This window comes from Orcinus orca, chromosome 7 (genome assembly GCF_937001465.1).
Source record: "Orcinus orca chromosome 7, mOrcOrc1.1, whole genome shotgun sequence".
Classification (NCBI taxonomy): Eukaryota; Metazoa; Chordata; class Mammalia; order Artiodactyla; family Delphinidae; genus Orcinus; species Orcinus orca.
In genome coordinates, this window is record NC_064565.1 from 80,803,613 (window position 1) to 80,824,656 (window position 21,044).

Below are 21,044 nucleotides of genomic sequence, written 5' to 3' on the forward strand. Positions count from 1 at the left end.
AAAAGGCAAAAGAGAATGGTTTTGGAAGAAAAAGAGCTGTGAAAGTTGGCTCAAGAAAAAAAAAAGGTTGCAAGTGTAGACTACTGATTACTGAAAAAGCTGGTATTTGGGGTAGTGACTAAAGATAATGGGTATTTAAGGCATAAAATTTGACTCCTATGAACTTCCCCGAAAGAAAAGTCAGTCCCAACAGCCTCCTGGAGCACAAGCAGGTCTTGTTCTTTTGGGAAGAATTCATATTCATCAAGACTGACTGAACTTCCAAGAAAATCCAGTGGATGTCAGCAAGCACACAGCAGGATTTGTCCCCAGGGCTCCCATGGTGTTGGCATCCATAGTAATCCCTGCTCGATCGGAACTGACTCAAGATTACAGAAAAGCTACTTTCAAAATTTTCTCACTAATGTCAAGCACCTGAAAAGTCACTTGTTCAAAAGTTTTAGAGATCTAATATAAAACATTTGGAAAAATATTTGATCTCTAAAAACAATTATCTTTAGAGAAAATTAGAGTGTTCTATCAGGTCACATCTAGAAGCCACACATTTATGAACTTAAAAACTATTAATTTATTTCTTCTAGTTTTGAATCAAGTTTGAATAATGCCAAGGTCAGTAAATTATATACAGATAGATAGATAGATAGATAGATATATGAAATCTGTAGTGAAAAGGAAAAAATCCTTTTAATATTCCATTAAATAATGTAATCTTGGGACTTCCCTGGTGGTCCAGTGGGTAAGACTCATGCTCCCAATGCAAGGGGCCTGGGTTCGATCCCTGGTTGGGGAACTAGATCCTGCATGCATGACGCAACTGAGAGTCGGAACGCTGCAAGGAAGAAGAGCCTGCATGCTGCAACTAAGACCTGGTGCAGCCAAAATACAAAAAAAAAAAAAAGAAAAAAAATGTAATCTTAAAACTAATACCACCATTCTTGATATATTCAATGACATGCATGTATGATATGTTTAGCCCCTTTTTTTAAATTTAATTTTATTTTTTAACATCTTTATTGGAGTATAAATGTTTTACAATGGTGTGTTAGTTTCTGCTGTATAACAGTGAATCAGCTATACATAAACATATATCTCCATATCTCCTCCCTCTTGCATTCCCCTCCCACTCTCCCTATGTTTAGTCCTTTTTATGAAAAGTATTTAACTCTTACCTCCAAATAAAATCAATATATATCATCAAAGATGTTTTACCTGACTCTCTAGTTCCCTGGAGGGACACAAAGATCATCCACATACTATTCTAGAAGTATCACAGTGGCTGTCAATTTAAATTAAGAATAATGTGCACTTACGTACTACTTTAAAAGTATAAAAATACTGATAAAAAATAATTATATTCTAAGTGCATCTAAATTAGCCCTCTATTTTTAACTGAAACAAAAATACAAAATATTTTATGTTCTAATGAGCTGTTTAATGACCCTGCTGTTTGATGTTACTCCATCACAAATAAGTAGATTTTCTGTAGCCCTACCCCAAAGAGAGAAAAATAAATGCCTTTCTTCCACCTTTAGAAAGGAAGAAAACAGAGACCCCTGACATAAACAAGTCTCCAACTTGGTGTTAACTGACAAGTTCCAGGCCACCATGGCAGACAAAATAGTTATCCACACTATCCTTTCACCTCTTCTTAGGTACATGGCAACCTAGAATGAAGGCTGCAATTCTCAGCTATGTGTGGCTATATGATTAAATTCTGACCAATAGAATATGAAGGGGAATGATATAAGCAACTTCCAATGTGTCCTAAAAGGAGGAATGATGACCCTTTTCTCTTCCTTCCTCCAATTTGCTACTTTAAACTTGGAACTGGTGGGGAGTCATGTTGGGACACGGCAGACAAGGGTAACATTCTAAGGATCGCAGAGCAACAACCAGAAGGAACCTGGGTCCCTGGACTTCATGGAGCAGAGCTGCCATACCTGGACCTTCTACTTACAGTTTATTATGTAAGTGAAACAAACTTTCATATTGCAGATGAAACTATATCCTAACAAAAATTTCTACTATATTCTCTAAATTCACTGTAGTATGACACTGCAACTTATGTACTTGGCATAAACGGTGATTTCAGAGAAGAGTTATTTCTTTTCTCTGTGATTCCAGATGGCAACAAGCATTCTTCTGAATCAGAAAGAGAGAGGTGATAAATAAAATATTCATTACCTTTATACAGAGCAATCCTGAAATAGAACAAATCCAAATAAATAACCCAGTCCCTAAATTTGGAAAAATGTTACATAAATTTCACCTGCACAATAAACATTTCTTGGTGAAAGCAAGTTCTTTCAGGCACCAAAAATTATCATCTAGTAAATCAGGCAGTGTGTTAGAGATTATTAGCACTCAATAAACACATTTGTGCTCCTCTCTCTCCCAGCTGCACTTGCAGTTAGCTCAGAGCCATGTGACTTGGTATGGGACAATGAAAGGTGGGTAGAGACCGCTAGCTCCTTTGTCTTCTGCCATGGCATGTTTAGGAAGCACAAGTTCTCAATGGTCCACCTATAAAAATGGAGGAGGACAATCACAGGGGATGCTCTGTTGTGCCACCAAGATTCCTTCATCAGTGGTGACTGCTCTCAGCTGAGCTGAACTCTGGAGATTTCCTCGGCAGAAGAGAGCTTCTTTGCCAAAACTATTACCCTTCTCTAGGGGTAACACACACCTAATAACTGGTCAATACAGAAGTATAACAGCCTTCCCGCAATCCCCACGTAAGACAACCCTGAAGAACTAGCCCAGCTCCAGATCTTCCTGTGAGATTAACTGAGGCCTCTGGTAAGACAGCATTATAGTTCAACTCTTCCCTCTGCCCAATCCTACTTTCTTGCCTCACCCACTGATGCTGACTCCAAGGGCTCCCCCACCACTAACCTCCACGGACACAAATCTTCATCTCAGAGTCTGCTTTCTGGGGAAGCCAGCCTATGACAAACAGTCAAATTGTATCATATTTTGTCTGAGCAAGAAATAAACCTTTATTGTGTTAAGCCTTGGGATTTTAGGATTTATTTATTACTCCAGCAAAGCTGAATGATAGTCATTCAGATTAGTTGTATTTCCAAGGTCAAAAGAGAGAGAACTTCCAAATCCCCACCTACTACTACTGAAGGTCTATGAGAAAGGTAGGAGGAAGAGATAACGGGCAACATTGCATTTTGATTACTGACATCTGAAGCTGAGTTAGATTGTGAGTTACCTTAACTAGAGACAGATAAAGAGCTTTGATGATTTCTGGGCTTTTTTTTCCTTATAAGACACCTTGCTAAGAGGAAAGAAGTTCTAAGCCCATTTATTTCTTGCCTTGGAATGAAAAGAACCCACTGTAGATTGTATTTTGATCACAAATATTTTTCACTGCCTTCCCTGGGGGGTTATTACATACCACACCATTTAAATCAGGCCTGGCCATATGACTTGCTTAGGACAATGAAACATGACCAGAGTGGTTAAGTAGCATTTCTGAGCAGAGGCTGTAAAAGCCAGTGCACTATATTTTTTTCTCTCTGCCATGAGAACTTGCAATGCTCCAGATAGTGGCTAATTCCTCATTCTTGAGTCCAGAGTTCTGGACTCAAGGTGGAACAGAGTCAGAACTGATCCTCAGTGATCACGTAGCATGAAAAAGGAATAAATATTTGTACCATAGCCCCTGAAATTTTAAAGTAGCTTGTTACTACAGCAAAACTTATCTGATGATTGGAGATCTTAGAGAGAAAGGTTCAAACTTAGACTAAAAATCAACCAATCAATCAATCAATCAAATCCAAAGACACCACACAAAACAGGAAAAGATTTAATCCTTCACCTGTGTCACAATGAAAATTCCAACCAGTCCCTGCAGTGTCCCTGACTTTGTACCAAATTAGCACTGCAGATTTTAAATATATCAAAGCCACTAAAGTTAGGTGATTAGAACTCTAATATCTCCCTCTTTCTCTCATCCTCTTTCAGGAAGGATTATTTGATAATGTTTTTTCATCAGGGCTTCCAGTACTATTTATTTCAAACAGACACATAGACATATAGACATATGACAGACATATAAAATCTTGTTGGTAATATAAAACACATTGCGGATCACCACAGATGATAAATGCTTCAAGGTTCCACCTGTGTTTTCAAGGCAATAAATTATGACGATGTTATTTATGGTCATAATCATTGAGTAATCACATAGAAAAGTGTTAATAACACTTCATCAAATTTTAAAAAAAGAAGAGGGCTTCCCTGGTGGCGCAGTGGTTAAGAATCTGCCTGCCAATGCAGGGGACACGGGTTCGCGCCCTGATCTGGAAAGATCCCACATGCCGCAGACCAACTAAGCCCGTGAGCCACAACTACTGAGCCTGCGCATCTGGAGCCTGTGCTCCACAACGGGGAGAGGCCCGTGCACCGAGATGAAGAGCGGCCCCCCTCACCGCAACTGGAGAAAGCCCTTGCACAGAAACGAAGACCCAACATAGCCATAAATAAATAAATAAATAAACAAATAAATAAATTTTTTTTAAAAAGAAGAAAAAATGTAATTCTCCCATACACCCCTTGCAACTTCTCTCTCACACATACACATAAACACATATATATATATATACACATATACACATATATATGAGTACATATATATAAGTACATAAGTATACAAAACTTAAAACTCTAATTTTACATGTCAGAAATATAGATAGATAGATAGATATAGAGCTAGATATAGATAGAGGTATAAAATACCATCTGTTTGTGGACAGACAGCTACATATTTTTCTTAGGCCTGGAATGTCAAGTTCTCCCTTGTATAGTTCACATGAAGAAGTTGAGATGGGGAATGAAAAAAAGGGAGAGAGTAGAGAGTAGGATACAATGAAAGTACTAAAGACACACAGACAATGTCAAAAGCAGATTCATAATAAGGAAAGCTGCCAAAGGTGTTGTCAAGCAGGTAAATACATTTCCATAGGAACTTTTTCTTTGTTAAACCAAAGTAATTGGAAATGACTGGCATTAAACATCAATCAGAATTATAGTGGACATCAGTTATAATTGATAGCTGCCAGAAATCAATGTAATCATCAGTACTATAAAAAGTTCTTTGTTATCTGCTTTCAGAATATCTCACAAGTCTTTCCTCAGTTGAAATTTATGCATTTATACCAAAATAGCAAAGGTGACTCTAAGTTATTTTCATAATTTCTTTATTCTTACTTTATGGTTCTTGCTTAAAATCTCTATTTTATATTTCTTCAAAGATGGAAAAAGGATTATGAAAGTAACCAGTGAACTTTAAGATAATCTACGTTCCTGCGATATATGGCAATATCATTTTTCACACCATGTAATAATGCGTGAATTCTGCATTATTCCTCTTTTCATCACAAGTTTGTAATTGTTTCTTCTGAACACAACAGCATAACTCATATATTGATTCTAATGCTGTAAATATATGGAATGACTGAAATAAATGTTTTGGTAAAAAATAAAGTTGTGGCATCCATGTATTCAACCAATATTTAAACAGTGTGAGGGATAAAGGTTTGTGTGGATAGACACTTTTTATGCTGTACATGTTTGATTCAATGTTTCTGACATGCAAGGCTCTGAGTGAATTGTGAGTCCCAGGGGAGCAGCATGAGTTGTTAAAACTGGGTGCTTAAACTTAAGTGATGTATTTATAACCATATAAATTGCTTTTATAAGGAGCAGCTCCAATGGGGCTTACTCAAAGTAATCATATTTCATATAATACAATATCGAGTGTTGGGAAGGAGTTTGGAACAAAAGCCATGCCAGAGAAAGGTTTTCTGAATTGGCAGCTGGAAAAGCAGAAGAATAGAAAAATACATAACTAAATAGGGATAAAAATTAAATAAAAATGAAGAAGAAAAAGAGAAAAGGTCTTATATCCAATAGGAGTGCAACAGGTGTAGGGTTAATTAACACGTTGATAATTCAGGGGGAAAGCAAGCAAGCAAGAAAGTTCCCTCACAATTTAGGTGGAGGCAGTGGTCAAAATGACATTCCTCAACTCATAGGATTCCTCTTTTCTACTCTGTGCACAAATCTTTAATCGTATTTTGAGTGAGGACCCAAATATTTAGCATTTTTTCGATCTCTCATCCCTAGTCCATACCTGATTCTGGAACACCAGAGATAAGGATATGAAACATTTTCAAGTCTCATTTTTCCCATAAGTGTATTTTCCTCACCCTGTGGCAACCATCACTCTGATCACGTATTACTTTTGCCTGTTCTGAATTTCACATAAATGAAATCACACAGTATGTACTATATTGTATCTATTTTTCCCTCTCTCAATATCATGTTTTTGAGGAGCATCCATGTAGCAGCATTTTTAACAGGCTACTGCTAGCCTACTTGCCATAGGGTAGGCTGCTAACAACTACTCCCTTCCTCTAGAGGATTGCCTCTGGCTGATGACACCTCACATTTAGGGCAACACAGAGTCAATGTTCAACAGGTGTACAGTACAATAGGACAGCATTTTTGTCTCAAGTTGGCCAGAACTCTGTGGTGTGATCCCTCGTGAATTAGGTCAATCCCAGACTTTATTCGAGCTCAGCTTTTTCTCCTTTGCTATTTTGCTTCTCTCACTCCCTACTGTTTTCTTTTTTTAGAAGAAAATGATGTACAACTGAATCTCTCAGAAAATGATGTACAACTGAATCTGCCTCATATTCTGTTTTTAGGGTTGAGTCAGAAAACTGGTAGTGAGAATTATCCTAGGAAGCTGAGTCTATGGGATTCTAAGTTAGATTATCCATCAGTCAGCTGGTAATGGACCCACGATCACTGGTGGTGGGTGTGATATTGATAATCTCTGACATGCTGTAGGAGTGTAATTGTTTATACTTTTACATGGAGTGCATGGAACAGGACACATGTTGAAGAGTATGCACTACTTGTACAGTATCTCTGGCATATGAGAGGTGTGAGGGAAATAGTATTTGTAAGGACTCTGGAATGGAATAGCTGTTGCTGAGTACCAGTGATGCTTTGAAGAAAGGAAATAACTAATTCAGGACCATCAATCACCAACTGAAAGCAAAGTACTGAAATCCAGAGAACTGCTTTGTCAGATTTTAAAGAATCACCAACTTTCTGTAACTGGAGAGCTTACTGTACTGAGAACCAGGCTCAGGACCTAATCTTAAAAGCAGGAGAACTTCATAAAAGGTTGAATTCTCAGCCCAGGCAAGACTCTGATTTTATAGTTCCAATAAGGACGAAGTGGGTCCTGGAGACTTTAGCTGGGGATATGTGGGTAGATGCACTTAAAAATCTTGAATACACAGGGGCTACAGGAGGGTCTCCTCCCCATGTGAGAGTATAGCGGATTACATTTTAAAGGGAAGGGTTCTATAAAAGGGTAGAGGTTGAAATTACAGAAGAGAAATGAGATAATTACTAAATATGTCCAAGAAGTGATGAGACAAGATTTTCAATGGTCACAGTGAAGAAAGGAAGATTGTGGCTAGGCTTGCCCGGAACTGAGGAGAGCGTAGATGAAGTTGGAGACCATGAATCTGTAGTAGCAATAATCTTTTCACCTCTGCCCAAAACATAAGATTAAGCACAAAGAAAGTGGATAGTTGGATTTACCCAGTTCAGGGGTTTTATTAGGTTAGCAAAACAGAATGACAATGAGAAAAGGTTGTGAGACTATTCATGGATATGATGAACCATGAGATCTAAAGAATTCAGGGAAGGAAGAAGACAGGAAGAAATAAGTGGGTAGGAAGAAAGCTAGGAAGTTGTGATCTGAAGCAAACATCTGAATTTATCAGGTTAGCAATAACAAAGTTTTGCAAAGATGCAGATCTAGGACGTAGCCCATCAGAGTGGTGGCTGAAGTTCTGCCCTGTCAATGGACAAAGTCAATAAAGACTGGATAACAGGACAAGCCCAGGGATATAGAGATCGTTATTTCTAGAAATTTTGAGACTAATACCAATAGGTTTTACATTCCTAGTCCTCTTGATCACTGATATGTACCCCTCATTTGCTAAAGATTTTAAACACCTGGCTCACAGATTTCTCTTCAGCACAAATCTTTCTAGCAATGTCCTTGGGTACTTAGTAAAAAGCAAAATTTCTGGAAATTATTCAAAAATACTGCAGATTAAAACAAAGGTAACTGGGACTTCCCTGGCGGTCCAGTGGTTAAGACTGCATGATTCCACCGCAGGGCACATGGGTTCAATCCCTGGTCAGGGAACTAAAATCCTGCACGCCGCACGGTGCAGCCAAAAGAAAAAAAAAGGTACAAAATTTAAGAATTGGTGAATCTGGCTAAGGGCTATATGAGAGTTTTCTGTAGTAGCCTTACAGCTTTTCTAAAAGCTTGAAATTATACCAAAGTAGTTTAAAAATGAATCTGTTATAGAACTGAAATAAAAGAGGGCTTACAGATGATTCTATGATATATACCAGTCCAAATATAAAGACCTATTTAATCTAATAAAACAAACAGCAATAGTCAGCCGTATTTCAATCAGCATCTGTGCATTATGAAAGTGTCTCATAATGCAATTATTCAATTTTTACAAATATTTTAGTACAAATAAAGCAGTTTGTTTCATCTGATGCTGCTGTGATTTTGTATGATATATGCACCTTTATCTTTGAATTGGATATTTGGTATCTCTCTTTCATATGATGTACTTAATAAATACTTATTGGACAAATGATTAATGCAATGAGTGTACTAACATCTTAGCATATTTCCATACCTTTATCTCATCTTATACAACAGTAAACTCTGCTAAAAATATAGCTTCTCTAGTCTTGCTTGGTGGTGTACTTGCTTCCAGCATGTTTGGTATTTATATATGTTTGCATAAGCTACAATACTTATTATCTCAAATTACTTATTGTTTCACAGCCTGTAACAGTATGAAATGGAAGATGATCTCTTTTATAAATTTCTGGATGTGTTCCAAGAAAACGCTTAGAAAATTACAGCAGACAAATTAACAAGCTCATAATAGGAGGTAATTCCGATCATCTTCACCACATTCCTCTTTATCACAACAGAATGAAAATGAAATACCTACAATCTTGAAAACAGACAGCTTTGGGAGGTTGCCATCTTGAGTTAATTAGAAAAATCTACGTCTTCAACATCTCACATTGACAAGAAGCAGTCAGGCCTTGCCTCTGAATCCTAAGCCTGCAGAGCAATGTTTCTGAGGAGGAATATGTACCCCAATTAGAAACCCACTTGTCAGATTCTTCACCCGAAAGGCTTAGATCTGGACTATTTCAATAGATGTTTCATATACAATGTCACAACTCCGAAGGACAGGTATTCTTATCTCCATTTTCAGGATAAAGAAACTGAGTCTGAGAAAGATAAAATAAATTGCCTGAGACCACACAGCTAATAAGCGGTAGATCTAGAATCCAAAATAGGCCTGCTGCCTCTGGAGACCACACACCAAACCATATTCAATTCTGCTTCCTATTTCAGAATTAAATAAAATATGATTTGCTTTTCCATATTCTGATTGCATGTTCCAACCCATCATATCTAAGTGCTCTCTGTGAGCATTTCCATAAAGCAGAAGTAATTCCCACTCCTTAGGAAAGTACACCCTCCATCGCATTATACTTTTCAAGGGAATATCAAATTAGAGAGATTGTGAGAAAAAGCTGCGCATACCTGGTCAGCCTTGGTCTCTCATTCGGGGCATCCTGCCCTCCATGCACTTGAATTCTCTACTTATCTGTGTTGAATGTTTTATGGAATAGGCTCAACCTCTGGGAACAAGGCTGTGGTTGTCCAACTCGGACAATGTTAGGGTGGATAACTTCAATTTAGGATATATGCATTAGAAAGCTAATTTTAATGAGTGATCAAGCTAGGTTTCCTAATTCTGCTTTTTCATCATTATTAAAACCACCTTGATTTCTGACATAGAATATTGACAAAGAACATAGACTCTGAAGCCCTACTGCCTAAGGACAAATCTGACTCCACCATAGGTACATGGAAAAGTTACTTAAACTTTCTGTGCCTCAGTTTCCTCATCTGAAAAATGGGGATATTAATACCCACAACACAGCTACCAACTAGCCAAGTCAAACATGCTTATACTACTCCATAGGAGCTGCTAAGCCCCAGATGCTCTGTTTTGTTATATAAAGAAGGTCTCTTCATTCTTTCCAGCTTTGTGACTTATTCATTTTGATCTGTAGAACATGCTATGATGATCTCCTTCCAAAAGCCCAGTGCTAATTCTGTGGGAAGAGCTACATGCTTGTTAGATAGATTCTTGGGTCTAATATTCCTCCTCCCTCCTATTTTGGTTCTCTAACGTGGCCCTTTAGTTTTAACTTTCTCCCTCCACAAGATCCTACAATGTAAGGTTTCCATCTTAGATTATGTTTTCTAATTCTGTCTAAGATCTTCTGTTCTAAAGGCATAACCATTCTGAAAAAAAGACACCTTGAATTTCACATCTGTACAGGCTGTGCACTCCGTGGAAGAGGATGACCTTCCCTCACAGAGGAGGATGGTTCTTTAGTGAAGGGTATACAAGTTGCTGTGCTCCTCTGCTTGAAACTTCAAACAAGCTCCCATTTGCACATTTAGTAGTTAGTTCCTATAAACTCCTGGAACAGTCTGCACAGATTTCATTCCTCCTTGCATGTGAGGTTTAAAATTAAGGTTTGGGAGAAAAGTTTTTGCCTTTGCTGTGCTAAGCAACTCCCTTGATTAGCCCTTTCTGCAAACACCTGCAACAACCCAGCTGTGCCTATTACCTGAGCTTTGCTGCCAGCCTTCAGCACCACGTTCGTAATCAATCTAGACTGACATTTTTACAAAGGCTCCAGGTCTCTCCCTACATTTTCCATTTATGAGCAGTAAGGGCTACTACTTGTCTAATAATTCTAATGCCAGCTAACTATCATTCAAAAATTGCAAATATCCAGAGCACAACTTAGAATTTTAAAAATCCATTCACCATCTTTCCTGGAGAAATACAAACATGTATTTATTCAACAACTATTATGTATGGGACATTTTTCTGGGTACTGACAATGCAGAGATAAACGAGACAACTTTCCTGTGTCTCAAGACAGAGATCGTTAAAGAAACTAATAACTAAAAATTTCCAGGCAAGGTCAGAAATAGTAGTATGTGCCAAGTGCAGTGGAAATACAGAATAGAAACTAGAGTGAGGACAGAAAATAAGACTAAGTGATTTGAGCTAATGCTTGAAGGATAAAAAGGAGTTAGCCAGGTAGGCAAGGAGACAAAAAGCATTTCAGGCAAAGGAGACAAGAGTCCTGCCCTCTCAACTTTCTTTTCCCTTCTCTTCTTCCATTGTTGGATTTCCCTTTGCTTGAGTTATCTTTGAGTTGCCTACAAGTTCCATCTCTGCCTTGCAGATTGAGCCTCTTTATCTCAACTAACTCTTGCCCTGCCATCATTTGGAGCTAAATTCAAACTATTAATACAACTGACTTCTCAACTAGCCCCTGCAAATTTAACTAATCTTAAAGAACTTACCTTGATTAAATGTTGCCTGTCATAGGCTATTTCCCTAGATGGCTTCCTAAGAACACTCTTCTTTAAAAAATATATATAATTATGTTAATGTACAGCTTGTTCTCCAACTCAAACACACCAAACACAGACATGCACCAAGTCATATAGTTTAAGTAAACCAGTATACTATTTCCTTTTTTTTTTTTTTTTTAATTTCCTTTTATTCTTTAAAATTTTTTGTTGTTTCCATCTAGAGGGAGGTCAAAGGCATATTTCTAACCAAAAATTAATTGCTAGCTTTGAAGTATCACAGCTTCACTAACCAACAAAGCAGAAATACTCTTACCAGTGAATGTGGCAGTCTCCATTATGAAGTCAGATTATGAGGGTCTACAATAGCTGTTCAGCTACAACAGGCTGACTTGGTAGCAATTTGTCTGTCGAGTAATAAAATGTACATAATAATTAGCTTGAGTCTCTAATTAATCTGTGAATGATTTTTGTTTTTAAATTATTTAGCATTAAACATTTTTTATTAGATTTCAAAACCTGAAGCCCCAGGCATACATGTATAATTTTAAAAGTATCATTTGTCTCAAGTCTTAAAAAGGGCTTAATACTAAATAAATTAAATGATAATATTTCCAGTAATTTTTAAAGATATTATATCTAAATGTAGAAAGTATCTTAGAGTACAGAAGGTCATCTTTCTAAATGTTCTATCACAATTTGGAACTTGACAGTAAATATAAGAGATATAGATCATGTTTAACACTACCCAAAATCATAGACAACAAATGTATCAGTTTATTGTGTATATATTTTTTGCTACAAAAAGCTAGAAAACAGTGTTTTAATTCATCTTTGTTTCTTTAGGGGAACTGGACAGTGTTATCAATAAATGCCTATCACTTAGATGATTTCACTAATAGGTATTTATTAAATGGAGTCAATTATATATCATGACTCAAACATGTATCCCACAGTCTTATGTTGTCATATTTTTCTAATACTCCAGTAGGTGGATCTTCTATAAATTAAACAAGAAAAATAAATTATCCAAAAGGGAAAATATTTCAACTTTAAAGTTATTTACAAAATATATGACTGAATTTGAGGACAAGATTTTGTGTTCCATCAGTATGAATTAGAACCGGAGGTTAGGAGAGCTAATTTTTATATTTGTCAAAAATCAAGTTTGAATTTATGAATAAAAATACATGTCCTAGGATCACACAACTCACCGTGAAGCAATTTCTCAGAAATGAAATCAAAGTATGATGGACTTTACAACACTGTCAAGTATTCTTGTCATCAATGGCTCAATTTGTCTTTTTAAATACTTTCCTATTTTTAATTGTAACCAAAGTTCAGCATTACAACAGCAAGTTAATATTCCATAATAAAATGAACCAAAAGAATTTTTATTTTGCTGCTGGTATCAATCATAGGTACCAAGATAAATGCAGCATAGACAGATGGATGGATGGATAGACAGACAGATACATAGATACAGACAGAGAGACAGACAGGCAGGCAGATAGACATAAATGGCTCATTAAATGTAACTGAGACAAATATATAATAACAACATACTGAAATCATAACAAGTAAATTAAACTGACTGTGGGAAAATAGAGGTAATTTACACAATTTCATCTTGTCAAAAAATTTTGGCCATATCACATATCTTTGAATATATACACACACTAATATATAAAAGATGTCTTTCAATGATTATTTCATCAGATCCAAGAAAATGTGGAGTATTACTGCATACTATTTTTAGCCCAAGTCTACCAAAAATGTCTTTCAAACCTTAATTTTTTCATTTCTAATGAAAGGAAACATAATTTCTAATAAACTATTGAAAAAGGGAGAAGGACTTTCATTGCACTGCCATTGGTGGCTCCTATGGATTAAAATACTACATCTGTAGTGGGGTCTTAAGTGATTTGGGTTTGGCTAAGTCCTTATAAAGAACTCTGAACACCCAGTGGCTATTTGTGTGGTTAGGATAGGGTGAAGTTTCAGAGATGGGATAATGACCCTAAAGGATGTAGGGACACCAACAAGATGAATATGCACATTCCACAATCCTTTCTGAGACCAACCCTAGCAAGAAGACTGTGAAATGCAAACCTACACTATCTACTTAACTCACTACATCCTATTTCCTATAGGATAAATCTCAACTGGAAATCCTTTAAAAGATAGAACTAATATTTGAAAGAGAAATAACTGTTTTAATCTACATTGAATAAACCTTCTATTTTAATCAAGTTTAAATTTTTAGGAGATTTTTACAGGTGGTCTTGAACAAGAAAGGTAACATCTGCTCAGCCAGCCAGATCAGCTAAATAAACCCTGGCAAACAATAGGAGGGCAAATATTTCCTTTGGTTTAAGATGTCAAACTAAGAAAAAGAAAAAAACACTGCACCTATAAACACATCACGCTCATTTCCCCAAACCAGGGCAAAGAGTTCAGACCCAGGCTACAGGATTTGCTCCTCTCCCAAATGCACATGGCAAGCAGAGGAGGATGACACTCTCAGGAGAAGTGAATCGGCACTCACCTCCACAAAACTAAGACATTCAAGGTACTTAGCATTATGAAATAAGAACAATAAGCAGAAGAACTACACCTAAGGAAGCAGAACTAACGAAACAGAAAGAACCTGAATTTAAAGCAGAATTACTATCTTATGGGAGAAAATAGAGAATCTTACAAACATGAAGCAAGGGCGTGTGGTTTTAAAGAAAAATCATTTGAAGATATTAGATATGAATAATGTATTAAATGAAATAGAGAATCACTGAATGGGTTGACCAGCAGAATGAAAACAGATATAACAACCATCACGTTGAAATCCCTCTTGGATATCCCACCGTTATCTGAAATGTAATTTGTCAAAAACTGATACTATATTTACCTCCCCAAAAGGAATGCCCTTCTAGTTTCCATGTTATTATTCAGCCCAGTATCCTTCTTGAATCACAGGGTTTGCCACCTCGAAGTTATTTAAGCCATTTCATGGCTTGAATTATACTGAACACTCTTTGGGGAGCTCATTCATTTCACTTCTTTTGCAGCTTCTCTACTCTCCAGCAGCATATAGTAAATACTGCATCAATACTTTCGCAATTAACTATAGCTATATCTCATATTGAGGCATATTAAACAAAATCTCAGATTTGGAGCATCTTTTAGAACCAGGAAGCAATTTTTTAAAAAGAAATTCAAACTATGGCAAGGGTTGTCAATAGTATCAATATGTAAATTATTCATCCTCTTAAACTTGTTTGGAATCAAAATGATATCCAAACCAAATTTCACTACAAAGCAGTGTGTGTTATTAGAGAAACTAATTTGTAAACTTTGATACACATTCATCCTACTGTTCAGTGCTAATGCTGATATTGCAATTCGGCGTGATCTTATAGAATACACTAGACTTTGACAGTTAATTACTATTGCATATGTAATAGTAAAACTCTTGGGTGAGTTTTCCTCACCCAAGAAAATGTGATTTTTTGGTTATTATTTAATTTCCTTTGTGTCCTAAATGTTAGTGTCAGCTCAGAATGTATAAAAGAGAGCCCACAGAAAATAAATCTATCCATTATTATTATTGAAATAGCACTGCAGCTGTTTTGCATCTGTTGCTAAAATCTTTTTAGACATTCTCAATTGAGATGCTAATAGCTCTGTGGATATGCAGTTCTGGACCCGTGTGAACAGAACTATGTAAATATTATACACAGCTGTAAAGAAACAGCTTTTTACATTTTTTAATAAAAGCTTACCTTGAAGTTCTTATATTAAAATCAAACATTTTACTATTCTTCAATGGTTTATGTGGCCAATAACAGACACATTTGGAATTGAGAGTTAGAAAATTAGCTGCTTATATCTCCTGCCACGATGGATAAGAAAATGTTACCCATGATTTCCATAATGATAACAGACATTTACTAAATAATTAAGCATGTAGTTATCTGGTCTCATTTCACAAACACATAAACTGAAGCTTTAAGAAAGTCAAGTAATTTGATCAAGATCATGGAGCTAGAAAGTGGCTGACCCTAAATCTAATTTTTTTAATCATTATGCAGACTTCCTCCACTCAGTGATAACCTGCAGTTGATCACCACCCTATTTTATACAAGAGGAACACGTGTAAAGGCTCATCTAAGATGTAAAGCATAAGGTTATATAAAGCTATTACAGGTTTCAGAAGCAACAGCCCATAATTCAGAACAATCCATTTTAAAACTACAGTGGATGTTGTTCTATTTCTGGGGAAATAATGTATATTAATATAATATATCCTTTAGAATTACTTCCGTACATTTTTCCATCAAGTAACTTATTAGTTAATAGGTATACCATCTTCAAAAGAGATTTTTAAATGCATACAATATAAAAAGCTTAACGGAACTCCATCTGGGACTAAATACAAAGAGACATAACTTCAGGAAGTTGTGTTTTCTAGTCTCTTTCAAGTCCTGACAGAAATATCTGTTTGATCATATTAGAAAAAACTGCTTATGAGAAATATTTTAGAGTATCCTTAGAATATCATTCTATGAATCATCTATTATAGACATACCTCAGACCACCACAATAAAACTAATATCACAATAAAGTGAGTCACACAAATTTTTTGGTTTCCTGGTGCATATAAAAGTTATGTTTACACAATACTTTAGTCTATTAAGTGTGCAATAGTATTACGTCTAAAAAACAATGTACATACCTTAATTAAAAAATACTTTATTGCTAAAAAATGCTAACCATTATCTGAGCTTCAGCATGTTGTAGCAGTAACATCAAAGATCACTGGTCACAGATCACCAAAACAAATATAATGATAATGAAAAAGTCTGAAATATTGCAAGAATTACCAAAATGTGACACAAAAACACAAAGCGAACAAACGCTGTTAGAAAAGTGGAGCCAATAGACTTGCTCAATGAAGGGTTGCCACAACCTTCAACTTGTAAAAAAATGCAATACATGCAAAGTGCAATAAAGCCAAGCAAAATAAAATGAAGTATGCCTGTATATACATAAGCCTATAAGTTCACCAGTTAGGTCTCCTGAAAATCCTTGAATTAGGGATAGAAACATGCTTAAAGGTATGGCACCCTATTTTAGAAAGAGTTTAGGTCAAATCTTGTATTTATTTTAACCCACAGGATTGAAAATACATTAACATTAATAAACTGTTCCTTAGTAACAAATATTTCATGTAGAATGGCCTACTTCCTCTTCATCAGATGCTGACACACTGTTCAAGTGTTCCTAAATGATCTAATGTGCTCAATCATTGTAATTTGCATTTAAAATATAGCATGGCTAGTAAACACTGACTCAGAAAACTTATAAACTCAGCAAGATTGTTAATAAATACTAACACACTGGCCCACTGTTATTTATTGAGCTTGTTTGGGTTTTTTTAGGTTAATATTTAAGTCATTTAACATAAATTCAATCTCTAACATTCCTGACGTTCTGGTCTTGCCATACTAAGTCATCCTTAGTTATAACATGCATCACTGGCCTAAAATGGCTATCTACGAGAGCAATATGGTATTTTGGGAAAAAGCATGTATTTCAGAGCAGAGCAACCTGGATTCAAATCACAGTATTGTCGTATATTAATTAACCTAATCTCTCTCCATGCTATTTCCTTTATTATAATAAAAGAAGAATATGACAACCTCACAAGTTTGTTGGGAGAATTTTTATATATATATATATTTATATAACTATATATTACAGATATATTTAATTATATATAATGTATATTTATATACTAAATATACATCTATGTATTTACAGTGCATATATCATTATAAATCCTCTATAAATAATTAATGAAAATAAATGAATATATTGAATACATAAAGTTATTGATAGAAAGTACTTTCTTCCCTTTTGTACACCTGGTCATGAACTGATATTTTATAAACAAAGGAAAACCTTAGTGATTCAGACTAATTAGGAAAAAAAGAAACCACCCAAATTAGTGAAAGACCTCAAACTACAATTTTTTTCCAGGGGAAAACCTGTATATTTAATAATTTAGATGCCAATTTCAGAAAAATGTACTATAATATTCCACATCATTCTTCCATTTAACAGTGGCATGTGATTTCATTTTCCAATTAAAGATAATTTTCATGACTAATGACCATGTCTTTTTTTAATAGAATTTTATAGAATTATATCAAAATTGCTGTTTCTCACATTTCCAAGTAGAAGGCACTACTTTGGGAAAAAAGATAAATTCACCTAAAATAAATGCTATCTACTTATATATACACCATAATTAACAGCAAATACTATAGAATGCTAACTATGGGTCAGGTAATATTCTATGTGCTTTAACATATAATAAAATAATTGTAGGGCTTCCCTGGTGGTGCAGTGGTTGAGGGTCCGCCTGCCAATGCAGGGGACACGGGTTCGTGCCCCAGTCCGGGAAGATCCCACATGCCGCGGAGCGGCTGGGCCCGTGAGCCATGGCCGCTGAGCCTGCGTGTCCGGAGCCTGTGCTCCACAACGGGAGAGGCCACAACAGTGGGCCACAACAGTGAGAGGCCCGTGTACCACACACACACACAAACACACACACACACACACACACACACACAAATATATATATATATATATATATATATATATATATATATATATATATAGTAATCCTATCAGGTAACTACTTTTTACTGATAAGCAAACTGACTTTCCCAACTGATCTGTCCAAGACCACAACACATACTAAGGGGCAGATCAGTCTAACTGCAACGTTCACGCTCCTATCCACTAACTCCTGTATAATAAATGTGAAAATCAGATTTTTTCTTAAGTATGTTCTCTTCAAACATAGCATCTTACAATGTTGATCACATTATTATGTTGCTTAGTCAAAATTAATTCTTTATAAAGTCCACCCTGTAATTAGCCAACTATAAATTACTATAGTCCAAATAGATTCATCTCTGTTGATCATTTTTAAAGAAGAGAACACTGAAAACAAATTTTATCAACTGAATTTGGATTTTGCAATGCATATTTTCCTAAAGGTAATCATTAGCTATACTTCAAACTATACATTAGTTCTGAAACTTGCTTAATATGGTATAATTGTGAGAATTGAATTTTGTTTATTTTTTCATTCTCATTTGAAAGAAGTTGAAATAAGTAAGAATACAATATTAAATTTCTTTGGAAGGTCCCTAAAAAATAAAAACTGATTTTAATTCAATAAGATTTAAAATAAAATAAATCTTTGGTTATACCCTTGATTTTTAAATTTCTCAATCCCTGTGGGGGGTTCATATTGAATTAGCTCATCTTTAATATTCTTTCAATGATCTCAAAAATAAATTTAGAAATTACAAAGTAGCAGGTGAGAATAGATCTAAATTATACCAAAAATAAATTATATTCCTGAGTGTAAGGCTTATGAAAAAAGAAAAACAGTTATTTTAAAAGGCTGTATAATTTGATTTGATATTAAGATTTTTTGCCAAAACATGTCTACAATATTTCTGTATTGTTTTCTTTTGCTTAGAGTGGGGTACAGATCTAAATGAGCTCAAGTTTTCTTTTAAGTCCATAAATCTACAACTCAGTATATGCTAGGATATCTGTGATGGAAGAGTTACACAATTCTGCTTCTGAGATTCATTTTATATTTCTCAGTTCCCTAGTCAATACCCCCATTTGAGAACATCTTTAATATGAATGGTAAAATTAAGAAATGTTCTTATATTGTAGTAAGAGTAAACAAAATTTGGAGAAAGGGGTCTGTAGACACTTGACTGTAATGAGTGAAAATAAATCTCAAAGTTTCTAGAAACAAATGATTTTCATGGAAGTGCTTGATCTCCAGAGACAATTAAAATTGTTTTAATTTTGGGCAAACCAATTAAAGTCTTTATAAATGTTTGTTTGTTGAGTTCAGAGAATATAAAAATAATTCATGGCCCATTGACATCTTTTTAAATAAAAAAAATTAGCCCTCTAAAACTGTCAACACTTCAGTAGAGTTTTAAAGTTTTTCAAGAAAGCAAAAATTCAATGTCACATTACAAATTTAATTTGAATTGACTGACCAAACACTAAGATTAGTAATATTAATTACTTAGAATGTGATGTGATATATAACATTTTTTGTATATTTGTGAAAATAAAATTATTGTTTTCTTTTTGAGTCTGAGACTCCCATCATACAAAAACTCTTAACCCTTCATTTAATTCAGAAAATATAATGCATTTGATGCTGTGTTATACAGGGTTAATCCATTCTCCACAGTGAATTCCACAAATTTTAGCAATAACATATTCTGTTCCACTGTCATCCGTATAAAATATTGTTTACACTCCAGGACTATTGCTTCAGGAAATTATTGATAAGAGCAGCTGCTCCTTCAGAAGAAACGTAGAAAAGTCCTTTCTGTCCAGCCAGGGGCACTTTCAGTCCCTTGCTTTATCTCTATGGCACAGAAGCATGCAAGATTGGATTTCAGACTTTGAATATAAATAAAATAAAATAAAATAAAATGAAATAAAAATCTTTAGAAAGAAACTCTTTAAAACTTCACTTGGGAACTTTTGTCAAGCTCTGAGCCATCTCCCTTTACTCAGAATCCTTTGTTAAAAATGAAATGAAAAGCAGAACCTAAGCTATACAGAGTAATCGGCATCCAACTTCAAATGCAACTCATTGCTACTGAACTGAACATTGTAATTGCAATTATAACTCTACACTGGTTCATGCATAAATTATTCAAATTCTGGCAATAGATTATTCAAACATTATCTCCAAGAAAGGCTTCTGAAAGCTCACTAACAATTATGCTCCAACTCTTTACTAACAAATGCCCTGCAATCAAAAGTTTAATCTATTTTTTAGACCCAGAAGTGGTCAATAAAATTGTTTTAACACAAATCTATTTTTAGCTATAATTCACTATTAAAAACTTCTTTCTTGTCAAATCTCAAAAAATTCAACGCTCTGTCTCTGAAAAGAAAAGGTTGAGAGTTTACACTATTCAAATTGAGTATATGTAATTCAAAAGACTAACATCTTTTATAAAATATGGAAATATGAATATTATTGAAAAAAAGGAGATTCTCAATTACTGTTAAAATGGCAGTACAATGCCAATTTCATATAACCTAACTGGCTTTCTCCACTATGCTGCACAAAACTGTATTTTCATATAAAAAGTTGAATCAAACATTAGAGTAAGCTTCAGCTGAGTTCTAAAATTAATCATTTAGACCTGGCTTTTGTGCAGGTCATAAAGTTCATAAATCCTGGGATATGTTGTTGTTCATGTTGTGGACTATATGAACTGTCTCTTTAAGGACTATTTAATCCACAATTTACACAGACATACCTGGGGTCCCTGATTGCCTTCGCAGAGCATTGCATCAAGTCGGTAGCATAGAATGCTTTCTCAACTATTGTTGCTGATCCATCATAAGTGTC

At 35.1% G+C, this 21,044-nt stretch overlaps 1 long non-coding RNA gene across 1 annotated transcript in view; it reads right to left on the minus strand.

The window, feature by feature from the left end:
* The window catches only part of LOC125964973 (uncharacterized), a 214,740-nt gene that overhangs the window by 145,247 nt on the left and 48,449 nt on the right, over positions 1 to 21,044 (minus strand). Inside the window, exon 2 of the long non-coding RNA XR_007478361.1 lies at positions 11,877 to 11,967. This is a non-coding gene — a long non-coding RNA (uncharacterized LOC125964973). The remainder of the gene's footprint in view (positions 1 to 11,876; positions 11,968 to 21,044) is intronic.